The sequence below is a fragment of the Mastomys coucha genome, unplaced genomic scaffold (genome assembly GCF_008632895.1).
Source record: "Mastomys coucha isolate ucsf_1 unplaced genomic scaffold, UCSF_Mcou_1 pScaffold21, whole genome shotgun sequence".
Lineage (NCBI taxonomy): Eukaryota > Metazoa > Chordata > Mammalia > Rodentia > Muridae > Mastomys > Mastomys coucha.
In genome coordinates this window covers 16,675,441-16,675,646 of record NW_022196904.1, presented here as the reverse complement: position 1 = coordinate 16,675,646, position 206 = coordinate 16,675,441, and the positions used below count along the sequence as shown (strand labels likewise).

Here is a 206-nt window from a genome sequence, read left to right as displayed (position 1 = left end):
AAAAAAAAAAAAAACAAAAAACTGAGATCTAGCTTCAGGTCCATTCCAGCAAATGGGGGTTCTGGATATGATCAAATTTAATTAGAGTCTCATTATATGGCTCAGGCTAGCCTAAATTTTGAAACTCTTGAGCCTCAACCACTATAGACTGCCAGGATTATTCTAGGTGTGTATCACCACATCCTTTTCTTTCTTTCTTTCTTTCT

General features: G+C 35.9%; 1 protein-coding gene across 5 annotated transcripts in view; it reads left to right on the top strand.

Annotated features, from left to right (window-relative positions):
• Gemin7 (gem nuclear organelle associated protein 7) overlaps positions 1–206 on the top strand; it is a 9,333-nt gene that overhangs the window by 2,515 nt on the left and 6,612 nt on the right. The gene's annotated exons all lie outside the window — the stretch shown is intronic.